This window comes from Poecilia formosa, unplaced genomic scaffold, assembly GCF_000485575.1.
Source record: "Poecilia formosa unplaced genomic scaffold, Poecilia_formosa-5.1.2 Scaffold47, whole genome shotgun sequence".
Lineage (NCBI taxonomy): Eukaryota > Metazoa > Chordata > Actinopteri > Cyprinodontiformes > Poeciliidae > Poecilia > Poecilia formosa.
In genome coordinates this window covers 2624991-2644265 of record NW_006799986.1, presented here as the reverse complement: position 1 = coordinate 2644265, position 19275 = coordinate 2624991, and the positions used below count along the sequence as shown (strand labels likewise).

Here is a 19275-nt window from a genome sequence, read left to right as displayed (position 1 = left end):
GAGAGAGAGAGAGAGAGAGAGAGAGAGAGACCCACCCGCGGAGGGGGAGAAGGGATTTTTTATATATACATATATGACTTAAAAGAATTTGACTTCAATATTTAATACCTTGACATTGGGCCTCTGTCTCAGTCTGATAATCTGACTGAGTTGTAAATCCTAACAAAGCATTTTTTTGAAGACCCAGCGATTTATGCAAAGTTGTGGAAAAAATATTTCTCCATTTATATTGCAGTAGGATAGATATGGGTATATCAGACGATAATAAAGTGTAAAGATACATTCTGCAGTGATGGATTTATGTATTTTTCACAAATTTGAGCTCTACTTTGATAATGTCCAATCAAACTGAGACAGGGATCAATGGAAGTCGAGATCATCCCGATCATTCATTCCTGAATGAGGGACGAGGAACTTCCTGCCGCTCCGCCGTTGCCTTGCAACACAGATCCACTGATATTGGATCAGCTTTCATGTGGTGATCCGGTATGTTCTTATTGTGTGTTTTTCTGCTGTGGTTTTGTTGGTAATCACATCTTTCTGAGACTAACAAAATTTAATATAGAGCACATTAATCATCCCTGTTATTAACTGGTGACTGCTTGTCCACTGTGAGCTGTGGTAAGGCCGAACCTCTAATACTGCAGGACTGTTTTATATTTTATCATTGTCTAGAAAATAACTGCTATTTGATTTGACCCTGATAAGAACTATTTCTGTGGCTTTGAGAGCTTCTATTTCCTGTTGATCAAATATCCCCAAGTATATACTTTCATTTTTCATTCTGCAGACAGCTGGCCACCACTGTTGGCAGCTTACAGTACAGTAATCATTTGTATATTTGTTTTACTGATGCAGGTTTAATATTTCTGGCACTATTTCATTCTGTTCAAAACGTATGCACAACCCTGTTAAACTGCCAGCTTTTGTTGGGATGTAAAACCTTTGGCTAGTTTGGCTTAATTAATCTGATTAAACAGAATAAAGTTGTAATTTCCTAACAAAATTACTCATTTCCATCCTGTTGCTAAATAATTGTTTGCAGAGAGGATATTATAAGAGATCAAAAGAACATTATTTATCAAAGGTATCAGTCAGGAGAAGAGTACAAGAAGGGTTATTTATACACCAGGCAGGGAGTCAAGTCGGGATCTTCCAAGATAAAGACTGAGACCGAATGTTAAGTTTGACTAACATTTCAGGACTTTGAGGTATTTTTGCACACTACAAAATGCAAAAATAATGGTAAAAAGGTCATTACTCAAAACAAGTCACTTCTTGGTATTTAGCTAAGAATTATCACAATAAAGTAATTTTAAATTTATTAAATGCAACCAGCAGAATTGAATTCATCAGCTTACATTCAACAATAGTTGTAATAAACTTAAAAACACAATAGAGGTTTAATAATTTGTCATAGCAGGTATGGAGTTAAGAGTGGCTTTTCCAGGGTCAACACAAAACCCAAGACCAGGAAGAACATGGTGAAGCACGGGAGTGGCATCATCATGACAAGAAGCTGTTCTCTCGTTTTTTTTCTTTTAAAGGTCGATAAAAGCGTAAACAGATCAAATTACCTGACAATCTTTACATATTTTTTTTAACATCACAGTGAGTCCAGACAAATTAATAAAAATATTATTTCATAAGAGGAAAATGAACGTTTTTGACAGTCTGAGTCACAGTGACGACGTTTGTGCACAAGAAATGTTCTCACCGTCTGATCGATTGGGTAATCGCTTGCAAGGCAAAATAAGCAAATATTGTCAAGTCCAGATGTGAGAAGAAATATCTTCCCAAGTTGTTTCCTATTTGCCAAGGTTAGAGGTTCCTACTGCAGTTAATCTTGTCATGATCAAAGCGCCACCTGAGAAAATATGTTTTCATTTCTCTGACTCATGTAACGCCAAAAGGATTATTTAGATTGTTACCTCAGAACAACTGAAAGCCAAAGTAAAAAAAAAAGTGTAAATTTGTGTTTGAATACCATCAGTGGTATTTGCTCCAGGAACAACAGATGAAGCAGATGCTGAATGTTAATGACAGGAAAAATGTAAACAGATTTCAATATTCAATGTGACAGATGATACTGAGGCTGATTCATGTTTTATCACACCTGCAGCTAAAGGATATTCTATTCCTCCCTTTTCTTTGAGTTTACAGTGACAGAGGAAAAGAAAATAGTTAATATTAATGAAAGCAAGCTTAGATTCCTAGAAGGTCAATTTTTAGAGGAGACAGGCCACTAAGAGTCATTCTGACCTTCAGTTGGAGCTGGATGGAGTTCTGAACAAAGTCCTCAAAATAAGCCGGTGGGAAATAGTCTGTAAAAGTCTGCACTGCTAAGCAGTTAATTTTTTCTGTAGTAAGAGAGAATTTTATTAATTTTTTTAATGAATGCAATAAATCCTTTTTTCTTATGCATTCCACCCCTTGTTTGAGCAATCTCTCCATCTTTACGGCTTTCTGTACCCCGTTAAGATTTCACTTTGTCCTTGACGCTTCCTGGTTTGGGTCTGTCCCAGGATCTACCATCACCTCCAATTCCCCTCCTTCATCCTTCCAGTTTACTCCACTTCAGTCGGAGCAAAGTCATATTTTAAGAGGTCTTTTATGTTAAGCTATTTATCTACGGAGACATGAAGGAGCGAGGCGGGGAGGGATCGGAGATTAGCCGGCAGAGACAGACGCATTTATTTGGCTGTAACGGCGCGTGGAAGGCACGAATGTTAGCGGATCCACAGTTTGTCAAAAAAACAGTGACCTTTACTGGAAACGGACCGCGTTCTCTGTGTCATGTATCAAATATTACATGACCTCAGTGCCAGCGAAACGCATGTGTGTTTGTGTGGTTTGGACTATAAGATGGGTGTGTGTTATTTTTTTTCTTTTCTTTTCATACACGGGGAGTGATGTACGTTCCACGCAGAGAGAAAGACAGAGTGAGCAATCGAAAGGATGTGTGAAACCTCCAAACTATTTCCCTGGGCTGCTGGTGGAGCAGACGTATTTTTCAGGATGTAGCAGCATGTGGGCCCGGGCGCTGTTTATCCAGGATGACACCCTTCACATCCATTCATCAACGTCCCGTCAGACCTCCACTGACCTTGGGCCTCCGCCTGCGAGTCCGGAGAAAAAAACATAAGGAAAAGACGAGTTTGAAAGGAGTGGTGGAATGTGGTCAGTTTTTCCTTCTTGGTGCTATTTTAATTTGTGTCTCAGTGGGACAGTGATGTCCCTGCTAGCTGCCCGAATAAAAATACAAAATATCCAGCAAATTCGGGTAAAAAACCCACAATAATCAAAGGTAACAAGAAGAAAATTGACTCTGAAGTAATGTGTCTTTTCAGTTGTGACAGGAATATTTATCACAGTGAGAAGTGTGAATCTGTGTGAGACTGACTGAAGCATAACTGGACGTTTGTTGTTGCAATGTCTTAATTTTATTCAGCACAAGGCTCGGAGCCCTGCAGGTGCCCAGGTGACAGATGGTCGAGCCGGACGGGGGTCCTTCCTTCTGTAAGTTATAGATGGACATCTTGTCCAAAACACACATGATCACAAGGAGAAAAAGGCAATTAGGGCTGAGATGGGAGTGCATGGGGAAGCTTGATAATGATAGTTTTACATCCCACACCTTCAATCCTGACATGTTTCTGCAAAAAGGGACAAACGGTGGTTTCTTCAAGGGCAAAAGCATAAAAAGATGAATTTAGTGATTAATATGCATCTCTCTAGTTCTTTGATTTTGATCAATAGATGGATTATAAGATGACAGTTCAAGTTCAATCAAAAAACTATAATAAATGTAGCTTTAAAGAAGTTGGAAAAAGTTAGTTTTGAAAAAATAATTGTGCCTAATCTTAGAAAAATATGTAAAAAAAAAAAAAAAAAAAAAGACACTGTGACTTTATATTTTAAAGTATTTCCGCAGTTTTGATGCTCAACTTCCTCAACTGGCCAGTGGTGGCGCTGCACCAAGAATCATTGAAGGAAACAACATGACAGCCTTTGAAGAAGACATTGAGCATAACTTCTTTTTTCTCAAAACAAAAACCAAAAATGGAGTAGCATCAGATTTTAGCGATTTCTCTTTTGTCTTTGGTAAAAAACTACTAGCCATTTCTCCTGCTAGGACTAGATTAGCACGTTTGTTTGTATTTACCCAGAATGCCCTGCGGTATTTTCCACTTCCTGCTTTTAGAGCGGTCACTGGTCCATTTGAAATCCAATATGCATTTGAACCACACCAGAGATCACTCCAACCAGCTGATCAGTTTGTTTTTTTTGGGTCCGCATCAGAGTTTGGTTGTGCATTCACACTTCTCCAACCAAACTGGACTTTCTAAACAAACGTGTTTGACTCAAATGGACTAAACAGAAGTGATGTGAATGCTCTCTTAATCAGTTTCCAAGTGGCAAAATTTTAAGCCAATTAAATTCCACCAGTTGTGAGGTGAGAATTGTCTGACATAAGGGGGAAGACAGAGAGCACATTTAAATTAGATGTGCAAAATATATTCCAGCGAAAAGTCATCTATCTAATGCCTCCCACTCATACATAATTGGGTCATAGAGGTAAAATGTCCAAGAGGGAAAACCCAGGCATCCCTCAAGCTTCCCAGCTCCTCCTAAGAGATCCCAAGGCACATACAGATTACTCCGGGGAGCTCTAGATCTGCCCCAGGTCTTTTACCACTGGAATGTGTGTGACATCCAGGAGATAAACGTTCAAACCACCTCAGCTGACTTCTCATAATGTAGAGGAGCAGCAACTCTGGTGAGAGCCGTTTGAGGCGAGGAGATGAGGCTCCTCACCTCATCTTTTAGCCAGAGCCCTGCCACCACACAGCGGAAATAATTGTAGGTGCTGGTTTATGTATGGCTGATATACACTCACCAACCACATTATGAAGTACACCTTACTAGAAGTGAACACTTTCATTCATCATGGCATAAATCCAACAAGAGTTGTACTTCCATTATAAATGTGCACAAAACTTTGTCCTATTCGGCTAATGTCGAAAAAACACAATTATGCAATTGCAATTTAATTACAATTGCGTAACTGTCACACAGTTTTAATATGAAACAATTAAAACGTCATGCTCACAAGATCCCGCCTCCATCTCCATGCTGGAGGGCAAAAAGCTGTTTGCCAATGATGACTACCTTTGGTTTAAGCTGAAAAAGTCAGGAAAAAGTTTTAATTAAAAAAAAAAAAACGAGGGAGAGGAAAGTAGGTTAGTTATTCTTGCTGGACTTTGAAAACCTTAACATGGAAATGCGATGTGGAATTTGGTGTGTTTCAGTTCAGTTAAAAAATAAAAAGGTGACACCAACTCTGACAGATCATCAGTAGAAAAGATGTTTAAATTAGTTAACCTATATTAGCCAATAGCAACGGTAGCTAAAATACAACAGAGAACACTTGTTAATATTTGTGAAATAAACATCAAGCCTAAAAGCATAACACTGAAACGGTCTGAATGTCCTGCTCTTTGTGTGGGTAATGTGGCGTTGTTATCAGTTGCTATGGCAACAACTCTGCGTAGTAACCCACACAGAGAGCAGAAAAAAAGTCCTCATAAATTGTTCTCTAGCGGTATTTTTCCTTTTTCTGTGGCGGACTGCACTAAATTAATAGTACCTACATCTTCAGGTTTCATTTAGTAAAATTGTTCTACCGCATTAGCGCAGCTATAGATGTAAAAGAAGAGTCCTCCTCTCCTCAGCCTTGTGCGCATGCGCGAAATTTAACACAAAGGGGTCTATAATATGCTGAGTGACACAAAAGCAAAGTGTAAAATACTCCTCACACCAAATTAACAGACTGTATATGTCTCAAACATGCTTATGGAACTGATAAAGGCTCTTAACAGCAACAGAAAAACACCCAATGTGTATAAATGTAAACACACAAACCAGAGTATTAGCTTAGCTTAGCTTAGCTAAGCTGTGCAGGCTATAAGCGAAGGCCAACAACAGCTTAACTGCCGATTTATCTACAATGTAGCGCACATTTCATTCACCAATGTCACATAACTTACTTCGGTCACGAACGCACCCCAATGTGAACGCAGCAGCTGTCCGTCAGCAGGTAAAAAAAAAAAAAAACAATGTCTCGCTGCAGCTACTCTCTCTCCCTCTGCCATCTCGATCTGTATGGAACGCTAGTGGGTCAGATCGCCCTCTGGTGGGCGCACCAAGCAGACTGCAGAGTTACGAGAAAATAAGTAACACAAGAGCGGTTGTACAAAAATCGCACGTAAATAAGTTTGTTCATGAGAAAAGTAATTAAAAGAGAATACCAGCGACATGATCCTCAAACTACTTCCTGTCGTCTTCTTCTTTGTGGTTGGCGCTAGTGGCAACATCCGGTTCTTGACCATGTGATTTGTATGGAAAAAAAAGTGTTTCCATGGCCTTTTTGCGAAATTAACCAATGTCGATACGGCCAAAACCCCACCTCATCCTAGCTCCAACACGTTTTATCGTAAAACGAGATTATTTTAAGAATTGAATTTATTGACAGAAACAAAGTGTGGGAAATCTGACTGACTGCATTCAACTGGCTACTTTTAAAAATACTGCTCTCCATGTAGATTTGATATTGTATTGAAGGTTCCTTCAACCATGCAATTATATCCCACTGCTGTATTTTGTAACCTGGAATATATTTCTTGGGGTTTTTTTGTTGTTATTTATTAGATCAGTGTCTTAGTGCAATGTTCTGCCAATACGCCCACAGGACCATATCATCTGCAAAAATCTAATAAAGAGCCCTGCCACCCCTAAACCAGATACATTCCTCTCCATGAATCTCTAGATCCTGAGATGTTGGCCATAAAGACCATAAACATGAATAATGGCAAGACGCAGCTAGCCAGTATGAGGTATTAGAATTATTTCGAGAAACTCTGATTGGATTGTAAAATGGTGATTAGTTTCACCTCCTGTCTGATATCTCCCTTGTGTTTTATTAAAAGTTATGTCTTTATTTTATTTTCTTAAACATATAAATCTAACTCTAAAATACTTTTAAAAATGTCCAGTCCAAACTTTAAAGAAAAAAAAAATCAAAGTATTCTTTACAGAAATGCACTTTTTTAGGGGGATTTTAAGGAAATTGAAATGCTTTGATAAAGCCCTTTAGCCTCATGCAGTAATATATCATGCAGGTGCTGACCTGTATATTAGCTCTTTATGTCGTGTTTATGACCATCGACAAATCAGTTAGCCCACAGGATATTTACACCAGGTTCCTGGCAGCCTCCGCCATTCTCAGTGTGCTCAAGTTCTCTGTGAGACTGCATTATGGTTAAACCTTTCTCCACCCAACTAACCCCTAAAACACACACACACACACACACACACACACACCCACACACACACACACACATATATATATATATCCACAGCTTTTCTGGGTCCAGTTATTTATGGTACAGGGGTACAACCACCTTCCATCCAATTAAAGCTGAGTGCTGGCTTTGTGCAGGCCACTCTTCATCATTCCCCTCAAAGGGGTTGTTAGGACAGGAGGAACTGAGCTCTCGGTTTCCAGCTCAGCTCCTTTCCAGGATCGCGGGAATCTGGCTTTAAGAAAAATGTCACTGCTCATCACCTTACAAGCGAATTATTTAAATGCCGCTGAGATGATTGAGGCCGAAGTTGAAAGACGATGTAGCTTGATTCATTCCAGATCAATGGAGGTTAAAAGGCACATTTAAGCCAAAACTACTTCAACATAAATTTTTCATATTTTAATAATTGTAAATTTTCCATTCATCTATGATTTTTTCCCCTTTTTTTCAAATAACTGCCTTGTCTGCAGAAATCCCAATGTAGTAAAGAAGGAGCTGAAAGGAAAAGCGAAGCTCTTGCTTTTCTGCTTCATCCCCTTCCAAGCCTTTAAAGATGGATCTAACATATGGATCATCACTTTAAGAAGATCCACAATACAGGAAGCTTCCACCGTAGGATGGAGGGGCTTCGCCTTAGCGGTCCAGAAGTCGAACTGTCGACGTGCGGCCGTGTGGTTTAGGATGTTCATTTTGCACTTCACATCTTTCATGGTGGACAAAACGACCATGAAAGACGGTCGTTTTTTTATTGTGTGATTAACAGCATAATAAAATCAGCGATCATGTCAGAAAGAGGAATGACTATTATAAGTTTACAAATTTGGAGAAGGAGGAAATAACTGACAGACTGGAAAATGTAATTTTATTTTTCACATTATCCGTAAAAAAAGAGCGGGAGGCGTCGGCGAGACGAGGACCTGACCGACTCAGAGATAAGGTGAGGAGTTCTGTTTTCCAGAACGGGCCGTCAGGATCAGAATTAGTCAGGCAACCTCAGGCATGATCAGCGTGATTTCTGGAAACCTCTTCTGTCACTTTGAAGGAAGTCAGACTCTAAATTTACAGAGACTGAATCACTTCTCGGTGGTGAAACCTTGGAAAAGGATTTCTGTCCTATTGGCTCCATGTTGTCATTAAGTAAAACACTTTGGTTGGTTGAATGGTAAATTTAGGCTGTTTAGAGTCATAAATTAAAAGAAAATCTCTGTAAGTTTTTACTGAAAAAGATATCACCTAAGATGATTTCTGACTTTTTTCTTTTTAAATAAATAGTTCTCGTCCAATTAAAGAGAATATATTCACTTTTAAAGCACAGCAAACATTTTGTATTTTACTAGCTCTTCAAAGTAGAAGAAGGAAGTAAAACCTGAAGCAAAAAGTATAAAGTTACAGTGTCCGAATCCTACTTTTTATTTCCCGCAGCATCCAGTTCCTCTGCCTGGCCGGTTTCTGTCTCTTGTTCAGAAAAGAACAATACTTTTCTGTTTGCAGGGTAGGAGCATTTTAAAAGGGGAACAGAGCCGGCCAAGTCCAACATCATAAAAATCAACACGCTGTCTGTGTCTGCCGCAGCCACCGGAAACCCACAGAGCCAGGCTTGCCTCACCTCCATGGCCCGGTGCGTTCAGGGGAAGGCCTGAAAACACTCAATTTATAACGGATCATAAACGAGTTGCACAACAGGAACATTATAAGGCTCTCCGAGAAGCTTGGAGAAAACTTCAGCCTGGAATTCAGCTTTTAATGACTATTAATGGACAAAACGGCCCATCAGAAAGCTCCCACTGGTGAACTGGAGGTCGTTCCTCTTCATTGAATCAAGAGGTTTGCTACCAGGATATTTAGAGGGAAAGTAAAAGAGTCTGTGCACAAGGTCACGGTAACTGGGAGGACGCAGCAGAACGTGGAGCAACGCCTGACTTTTTTCAGTCTTTTGCATTTTGTTCACCACAGAGACAAGAAGGGAGCCAGGCTCTGTCGTTTCCTGATTTCCTGATTTCCTGATTGGCTGTATCAGTAAGAAAACAAACAAATTTGTATGCTAGAAAACAAAACCAAAAAAGTATTTAAAATATTAGCTTTACCTCCTTCTGCTGAAAGCCACGCTGAATACTTACTTGGAGACAGACTCTTGGAGAAATATACAGTTTGTTTGTCAAATAGTTTCCCAAGAAGAAGCAAAAGTTCACCCTGTTTCAGCTGGAGAAAGCATCACTGTAATAATGAGATGTATCCAAACAACTGCTTAAGTTATGAATGTTGCAGTCTGTGGAGACTAATGCAGAAAAAAAAGGTAAATAATAACTTTAACTGTTACATATTGGTATCGAATGAAAGTACTTATGACTTATTGCTGTATTAAATTGGATTTTTGGTTTGATTTTATTACCATTATTCAACACAAACTACACTTTCACCACAACTGCCACAATTATGATTTAGCAACCTGTCACCAATAACATATTTTATTTACATATTTTATTTTTACCCAGTTCTACAATTTGCTTGAGACAGAAGAGAATTAGGGCCACTGAAAAAAAGAAGAATCAGATTTGTGAAAAAAAAAAAAATCAGATTTTTTCTTTTGTTTATTCATTGGCCCTAATTGTCTTCCGTAGCATGATGATATAAAGCAGAAAACATAAAAAAGGGGTCAAACACCCACAAATATTCATTCTTATTTCAACCTGAAATATATGTTTGTCTATATGGAACCAATTCAAAACAGAACAACAAGAGTAATAGTATGGAGGAATTTTTCTGCCATAATTCAAGAGAACACATTTTCAGTTTGAAAGCAAGATTTCATGTCTTTCCTCTCAAAACTTGTAATGCTTGTACACGTTCTTTTGCTCTCTTTCAAATATTCACTGTGTTTCCTCAAACCTTTCTCAAAACGTGTCTCTGCTCAGATTAAATCTCTGCTTCCAAACTTCTTTCCTCACTTGCGAATCATTTTCTGCTGGCGCTTGGAACAGAAAAGTACCGTTGCCTGGCAACCTCTCAGCCAATAGAATGAAAGTGTTACACTGGGTGCGTTTGTTTCCTTCAAGTGGGTGTACCGATGTGGCTATCATAGCAAACTGTGAGGTTGTTCTGTCTTGCATGGAGAAAGAACAACCTCAGATTTCTGCTCTGAGGACATGAAGTCCTTCTTTCAAATTTAAAATAAAAGTGTTAAAAGTTTTGAGAACAAAAGACATAAAATCCTGCTTTCAAACTGAGGAATTGTGCTCTCGAATTATGGCAGAAAAATGTCCCCATAGAATAAATATAAAAACAAACGGGTCCAAATAAATTCGCAGTCGGCTTGAAGTTTTTATTAACATACAAACATCCATCCATCCATTGGTTTGTTGTCTTTTCCAGTCTGATGTTGGCATTCAGAGAAGGAAAAGCCGAGAATCCAGAGACACTCGGAGCGTTTCAAACCATTACCAGGCATGAAGGGGAAAATAGTTCACAACAGACCAGAGCGATGCTTACATTACTGCCGCAGAAATTCCCACCGGCTTACACAAATTACAAGCAATCCAATTCCAATCTGTTATAATAACATTAACAGCGATCAAATTCAGTAAACTGTAAAACGATCATTTCTACATTCTCCCCTCCAGGTGAAGAACTTGAGGCTCAAAACAAAGATCATTTGCATTTTAACACATTCTAATTAAACATTAGTTGCTTATCAGTGTGTGTATATGCATAATAATATGCGTATATTTAGCTGAGTGTGACAGCAGCACGGCCTGCTTCAGTGTTTACGTGCGACGGAGTCGGGTCGGGATATCAGACACCTCTCTGGGACTCAGACATTTCCCATCAATCATATCTGGGAAATGAAATGTCCATCTTTGGCTCCACAGTTTAATTTGACAGGAAGCAAACATACACACACACACGCACCTACACACGCACGCACGCACACACACACACACACGCACACACGCACACACACACAAACACACACAAGTTTGACCTCTGTTTCATCACGCTACAATGCTATCTCATCTTTCACCCCACCTTCATTCTATCAGCAGCCGGTATCCCACAATTTCCTTCGTTTTCTCTCTGCCGCTCTTCGTTTTCTCTCTGCCGCTCTTCGTTTTCTCTCTGCCGCTCCCTTGTGCATGATGCCGGCTGACAACATTTTCTCCATCAAAGCTCTGAACTCCCTCTTCTTATTCTGCTCATTCCCCTCACATATTCCTCCTTGTTTGTTTCATTTTACATTCATTTTTCTCCTCTACTTCATCCTTTGCTCTGTCACCCTCTCCCCATTTCTTTGTCAATTAAGTTTGTTTCAGCAGAACCTTTCCTGGATTGTTAGCTGGGGATTTGCAGTTGAAATGAACGTGGAAGCTCAACGCCCGGCTCTACAATCAAACAAATTTCAGAAAAAAACTTTTTTATTAACCATAGAAAGTTTTTGTGAAACTCCATGGTAAAGGTGCAATAGGAAGACTGAAAACAGCGACTCCATCTGAGCAGAGATAATAAGAATGTCAGATCCACAAAATCACAGTCATAAAAAGGACTTTTCATAAAACGATCACAGAAAATGCCAGAGCAGGTCTGAACATAAGAGGTGAACAATCGGACCGTTTAAAATGTTCAGTAAAGACCCGATGGAGTCCAGAGGCGTCTTTGCTATATTATTATGTTTTTTTTTGACATGTTGAATCCTCTTCTATCCCCCAGAAGCTACAGATCTACTACTGCACACATGTCCACCACCGCTACAGAATCAGCAATCAGCAGCTGAAGAATGACAGTGATGCCGTGACGAGGATTTATTCCCATGGCACGAGAAACTGAAAGTAACACCGGTGGCATTTATTTATAATTATATGGACTCATTACCAGATTTTCAGCTGATTTTTAATTATAAGAAAATAAACAAGAAAACAAGACGGTTAAGTTACAGCAAAACAAACTTTTAACGTCTTGAGGTCAAAGTCTATTTTATTGTCAATTCATCATGTAAGGAATCAAAATTACATTTTCCACCTTCCACCGGAAAAAAGAAAGAGTTTAAAAACTAAAAAAAGGCACTGTTAAGTTATCTTAGACTAGCTCATTTTAGTTTTATTTTGACCTAATTAAGGTACAGTTTAATTAGGCCTTACCCTACCTTAGTTTAGCTTCACTTAGCATGATTTAGCTTAGCCTACAGTTTACTGTGGATAGTTTTATATTATTTTTGCTAAAAGTAACTGATTTCAGTGCATCTTATTTAAGAGTAGCCAGCTTATTTTAGCTTCCTAGTCTAACTTACTTAGTTGACTTAATCTTAGTTTAGCGTAATTTCACCTGGCATAACTTAGCTTATAATTAGATTACTTCAATTTACTTGAGATAAGGTTGGCTTATTTTACCATAGTTTAGTTAACTTTACACTACCTTAGTTTAATCTATCTATATTAACTTATGTTAGTTTATTAATTCATCTTATGTGAGTGCAGATAACCTTAGCTTGGTTTAGCTTAATTTACATTAGCATAATTTAGCTTATTGTAGATTAGTTTAGTTCTCTTTAGGTAAGTTGGTTCATTTTAGCCCAGTTTAGCTGACTATTTTATAGCTTCTTTACATCACTAGAAACAACAAGAAATGAGAACAAATAAAAAGTTTTCCAGAATCCACAAAAGCACACAATATAAAAAATCCCCTAAATGGACACCACACAGTTTTAAAACCACAAACATAAAGTCTTATCTAGTAATAAGTTAATAACTGAGGGTCCACACCCTTGATTCCAGTACTGAAGTACTAGTCAGAAAAGAATTGCATCAGAAGTGACAGATAATTAAATTCATTAAAAGATGCAAAAAGATTCGATGTTGCACAAAATTAAATTAATTTAGCGTCAGTTATTTCCTCATAGCTCACATTTCTTAATACGTAAGAAATGAAGCTGTGTGACAAATCCATCAGTTTCTATGTTGGAGTCCAACATGAATGTTTAAAATATTTTTTTCTTTCTTTTGGCAAGGCTTTATGTTCATTGATATGAGTTTTGATTTGATCTGAGATGATTAAACTGTGTTTGTGTCAAATTGGTTTAAATTAATCAGGTTGAGAAAGCAATAAGCAAATTTACCTTCACAAAATACAAAATCTGAAAAGAACCTAAACAAATTTATCTAGTGCAAATGTCAACTTTATTTTCTATTGAATAAATTCCAGGCCATGCATTTTCATAAACTTGTAATTTATCAATATATTTGAAAGTCTGACAGTAAAAAGAAAGAGTTCAGTCTATCAAGGTGTTTTCTGATCCTGTTCTGTAATTTCTTTGTAAAACAGCTAAAACTTCTGTAAACACGATACAGTCAATTAAACCTCCAGCCTCTGACTCATTTATTCACATCTTAGCTGGAGTTTTGGCGACATAAAAATATAAATTATATTTAACAAGATTGAAAAGCAGATTTAGATTTACAAAACACAGTAAAAACAATTCACAACTAGTGAACTGCATAACTGTTTTTCTTTTTTTTTAGGAAAACTTCAGTTTTAATCTGAAACGACAGCAGTCGGTATTTATTGGCAATTCCTCACGATCGGCCCCGATTGTCCCAGGGGTCACTGGATGTCGGCCGTCGAAGGACTCAAACGCCAAAGTCTCTCGACTTGGATTCCAACCCAGGTCATTTACTCAATTTAAACTAAATTTGAGGTTTGAAATTTTTGTGCATTTTGGAAAGTTCATCGCATTCAATTTCTTGACATGGCAGGAATGTGATCTGGTGGTCCGAGATCCTAATCATCAGATTATGCATCATCATCAGAGGCTTGATTGTTGGAGTTGCTGCTTGTGACCAAAATGTTACCCAGCAACCAGAAACATGGATAAACAGATTCTAATTAGCCTTAAGAAATTAAATCCATAAGAAATTATCCAACTAATCTGCCCTGACCTTTGTTCAATCATGAGGTTCAATTAAACTTAAATCTGCACAATTTGAAAACAGATTTGATTAATGAAAATAAGCCAATGTCAACAAAACTCTTGTTTTTTGATATAAAGCGTTGGTGCTGGGTGAGGAGTGTTTTTTTTGGCAATATTGAAATTGGTATATTTTGCAAAATTGCAATGGAAACCCGTCTTTCCAGTCACACAAGTCATGTGATGAACAACCAGATGTTACTGCTGGTGGAAATGATGAAGAAGATGACAGGAAGTGGTATGAAGATCATGGTTTTAAATGAGTTATTGCGTGAATAAACAGATTCACGTATGATTATAAATGCATTTCTTTTTTAATGGAAACATCGCAATTGCCAAATAGTTTTTTTTTTACTTTGTGCAAAGCTGAAAAAACATTTGAAAAGGAAACTCAGCTTGTATGTTGATGTCGCCAGCAAAGGTTCCAGATACAGGCGGCATTAACAGGCAACATGAGTGTTTTCACTTTTCCATCTGCTTGTTTTCAACGTCTAACAACTGTTTCTGATGAATGCAGTTGACAGAAGAGAACAAACAGCAACATGAAATCATGTTTATTGTAGATTAACAGTATGTGCTGCAGTGTTTTTGACCGCTGGCTGAAGCCCAGTATGACAAATTGTTCTGTATTTCTTTTTCTTTCAACTTTTCTCACCCTTGTTCTGTTTTATTCTTCTTTTGAGAGAGTTCGGCTGTCATATCTACAGATGATTGACGACCCAAGCTGGACTGGGCCATTCTAAATATTTAGCTGTCATTCAGACAATGTGTGTGTGTGTTTATGTGTGTGAGGCCGCGAGTGAAAGCACTGACGCAGCACTGCAAGTACGAGCCGGAGTATCGCATCAGCATCAACCGATGCTTAGATTCTACACTCAATCAAAAAACTCAATGTTGTCCTCTGCAGCCAAGGAAATGATTCTGCCTCCTGTGTATCTCTAAAAGAAAATCTTTGGAATGGAGAATATAAACGAGAGCCAATTAATTGGTGGAAGTAGAGAGCGGAGGAGATGGAGGGAAGAAGGAGAGAGGGGGGATTACAACCAAATGTCACTGACAATTAATTTTCTATTGCACAAAGGCAGAAAATGAAGAGAGGCATAATCTGTTCAAGTCAATCAGATCCTAAATCCCTGTGACAAGCACAATCTATGATTAAGTGTCTGCTGCGACGCTGAGGTACCTTAATTAATCTATTTTTCCTTGTCATCATTTTTTGCTTCCTCTAAGCTGTTAGAGCGTACCTTTAATAGAAAAAACAAGCTTCTGTCGAGGGGAAACAAGACTTTTATCGCAGCGATTCTCTTCCACGTCGAGACAAAGGATAGAAGTGACTTCAAGTTTTTTACTCAGAGCCTCATGACCAAATGATAAGTCATGACTTTTAGGAAAGTCACAGTTCATGTGAGTCAATCATTTGGCATTTGGAAAGCTAACACTTCCCCAGATTGTGTCATATTCCTGAAATGACCAATTACTACATTTAATACATCTAAAAAACAATAAAAATATAATAATAACACTTTCTATGTTACTTCCTCTGAATCCATTAACAGTTGGGTCATAAAGTTCAACATTTTTTGTCACATATTTTAGAAAGTGAAACTTAAACACATAAAATTAATTACTTCAAGCCTTTATTTGTAGCTTTGTTGATTTTGAGTTCATATTTTTGAAATGAGAAGCAAATAACATTGATCTAATTTTTTTTTTATGCGCCTGCACAAAACAATGCAATTCAAAAATACTTTACTGACCCAAATTAAATAAATACAACTAAAAGTTAATTTATTTCAGTAGTTAAGCCAGAAAATGAGAAACTCCTGCATAATGTCCAACATCTTATTTGTGTTCATTTCTTTCTGGTCCAACACACCTGAACCAAACAGCTGAAACGAATCTTCAACATTCAGTTTGGCTCCTGCTAATGACCCAGTTATGAATTTATTTGTGTTGAATTAGAGACACAGCTAAAGCAAACAACTGGACTTTGACATCCATTGTGTAGACCAGAACATAACACTGTAATTTTATGTGAAAAATAATTTTTTATGGATCATAATGTAATTGAGTTTAGCTGTAATAATCAAAATAAGGATAAAAATTACATTTAAGATAGTGTAAAGTGTGCATAAGTATGTTTTGTTTATTTCATCACTGACTTATATTTTCAATGATATTTAATTATTCACCTTTAGAAATCTTGTACAATAAGAACTGTTATTGTAATAATCTTGTTGCCCATCAACATAAAGCTTAGAATAACATGCATGTAAAAAATGTGAAGTTCTGTGAATCAATATTTCAGCAGCAGACTGACAGTGGGACACGTCCGTAATGCTTTCTCTTTCTGCTTGTCACACGACATTTGCTTCCTTAACTCGACCCATCTGGAGGCGTTTAAACAGTAAAACAGTTGAGCGCCATTGAGAGGAAATCTCTTCCACTCCGAGTCGGGCTTTATTTACCTTGCTTATCTCCCCTCTGGAATCAACACGGCCCGGCCCGGAGCGGCTCTGTTTATTCAAACCCAGCTAAGAAAAATAGAGCTGCAGCCATCAAATCCAGAAGCCTGAAGTCATTTGTGTCTGGCTTAACAATCCGAAACCACATGTCTGACTTTTGTTCTGACTCTCACCTACTAAACTCCAGTCCAGCTAATTGCTGGTCGTCCCTGGTGGAGCCCCCTGCGTCTTCGCCATTTCCTCCGTCTGCCGAGATGTTTTGGATTTTGCTCCTACGTGTCAATTGTTGCGAAGAGCTAATTATGTTCCTAAATGTGTAAACCACCATTCAACAGATGTTATTGTCTGTTATTAATAGCAGCAAAATTAATGCAACCACATTCAACCCTTAGTGGAGAGCCCATGTTGACACCAGCATTTGTTGCCTTGATGAATTAGCATGGTTGCTAATTAGAAAGCTAATGATGCAAGTATGCTAAGAGCTGCTGGGGAATACAGAGGATCAAAAAGAGCAGCTTTAACTGTGAAACTAAGCCCGTTAGATTGGAAATATTATCCAAAAACATGAGTAACAGGAGCTAAAGGTTAAAGGTTATCTCTAATGTACGAGTTAAAATGATATTTTGTGGATCCTTCTGTTTTGTACAATGCTTTGAGACATTTGTTATATTGAGATTTATTGATATAACTTTAATTCAGTCTTAGTCATATTTTCACTGGAAAACAGATACATTTGTGCACAAGAGGAGAGATTTGAGCTATTTTAGTTATTTAAATTCAGAACATTTCTTCACATTTCCAGGAAAAAACCTGTGACCAGGAAAGAAATTAAAATATTTTTATTTCATTCAGGTGGATAACCACACTGTAAGAAAGGAAAACAATGGTTTCTGCTCTGAATCTGACATGATGGTTTGGCCTGAAAATGTGCTCACACTATTTAACTTTAAATATCATAAAAGACAAAAAAAAAAAAAAATCAAGTGCTCGACCAAAAGAATGTAATATTTGCTGTTTAGTAAAATCTGATCTCAGTGAAGACACAGATTGATGCTGCACCCAAATTAAAGCCCCAGTAACAATAAGATGGAATTTACAATAGAAAGAATGTTTCCAAAGGCCACATCTCCATTCATCCCTAAAACCTGATCATGTTTCATCAGGTTCATTTTGGAGAAAATAATTCATCCGGACATTCCTGATGACTTAAAACTGTCCTGACGTCATAATTCCCACTGGAGATGTTCTGTACTCAGCCCGTTTGGGGCCTTTTTTCCTTCTATAGAACAATGGATTGAGATACGATGTTGACTCACACAATTTAAAACACTACAAATGAAACTCATAAACCTGCTGTTGATGCAGTTACAGATTGATATTTAAGTCTAATTACCCTTTTTCTTCACAAACATCAGCAAATACCAGATCACATTCATATATTTAAAGTTATGCTTTATTTAAATTTTTCCTGGTTCCCAAATCTGTTCCCAAAGGTTGACCATGACATTCAGATTCAGAGAATATCTGCAGCTTTGTTTATGTACGCGTTTATCCGACTGAATCGTGAAAAAAAGTAATTTATAGTTCCATGTTTTTGCTTGGACTCGAACTGGGCCTGAATATTCCCCTCCAGGTCCATAAACACGAGCGGCTTGGAGTGTTTCATCACAGATGTTATTATCTCAGCCCAACAAAGCGTTCCACTCAGACGTACAGTTTTCACAAGAGCCTCACAGGGAGCTTTACTGCACTGCTTTCTACACTCTGCTCTTAAAAAGAGAGAGAACAGCGAGTAAAGTGAGTTTTCACTTGTGTGTCCTTGAGTTTCCTCGAAACAATGTCTTTCTCTCAAACTGAGGTTTCTGGAAGGGGGCTACATCCAAAAGCAAAACAAAGATTTCCTAAATTCCACAGATAAAGATAAGCGCAGCATAATGCAGGTATAACATTACTACTTTTGATTTTTCTTTACTTTTTGTGAGATCTCTTTCAGTGGGTCTGTTCCAGGGTTGTGGTTCAAACTGATAAGGTTGTTAGAGGAAGTCCCGTCCCAGAGTTAGAGAGCCAGTGAGGAAATGGGAATGGGGGGAGGGGGTCAGTCGGTACCGTCAGATAAGCTGCAGCTTTCTGCTCTAACAGGGACTCCATTTATCAGATCCAGTTATAACAGGAACAACAAGGAAACAGACAAGGAGCTGAACAGAAAACAACTGGATAATATGAAGGTTCAATTCGGTTTTGATTTGTAATTTTAATCTTGTATGCCTTCATGTATTGGAGGTGAGTCTGCAAGCATGAAGAACTCTCTCAATTATTTATGACTTGTTGCCTTTAAAAGGGGATCCAGACATTTTAAAGAGAGCATGATTAACATTTTCTTCAGTAGTTGAGTAGATCTCTGTCCTCACTGCTGTTCCTGTATTGTCATTATTCACTGTCAGCTCATGTCTTAGTGATGTTTTAATTTTTTACATTTAACTGCTGCTGGGTT

The 19275-nt window shown here is 37.9% G+C and overlaps 1 long non-coding RNA gene across 2 annotated transcripts in view; it reads right to left on the bottom strand.

The window, feature by feature from the left end:
- Nucleotides 1-2866: 2866 nt before the first annotated feature.
- Nucleotides 2867-19275, bottom strand: part of LOC103138183 (uncharacterized) — a 53993-nt gene continuing 37584 nt past the window's right edge. The window contains exons 1-3 of one of the 2 annotated variants that reach the window (XR_001662132.1): nt 6312-6342; nt 6051-6214; nt 2867-3119 (exon numbers count right to left, since the gene is read on the bottom strand). This is a non-coding gene — a long non-coding RNA (uncharacterized LOC103138183). Of the gene's footprint in view, nt 3120-6050; nt 6215-6311; nt 6343-19275 lie in introns of those variants that run through there. The other variant, XR_476247.1, reaches the window with a different exon arrangement.